Source organism: Carlito syrichta, unplaced genomic scaffold (assembly GCF_000164805.1).
Source record: "Carlito syrichta isolate Samal-C Ts95f unplaced genomic scaffold, Tarsius_syrichta-2.0.1 Scaffold305228, whole genome shotgun sequence".
Lineage (NCBI taxonomy): Eukaryota > Metazoa > Chordata > Mammalia > Primates > Tarsiidae > Carlito > Carlito syrichta.
The window spans coordinates 36,249-36,526 of NW_007249324.1; positions in this window are offsets into that span (position 1 = coordinate 36,249).

The window sequence follows — 278 nt, forward strand, 5'->3', positions numbered from 1 at the left end:
CCCCTTTCTCGGGGCGATTCTTTCAGCCGCTCCTCTCTTCCTCCCTCGGCTCCTCTCGCGCTCCTTCTCTCGGCGCTCTAGCTCAGGGGCGCTGCCGTAGGCCCTCCACGCAGCCAAACTTGTTGTCTCAGGATATCCCGCCCCCTCCTCATTTCCCGGCGCCCTCCACTCAAAAACCCGCTCTAGCGTCCCTCCGAACTGCCATAAAGACAGAAGTCGGGCCCTCGCTCAAGGCATGCGAGGGGCGCGGGTGTGGGGGCGCGCGGACCACCGACGGC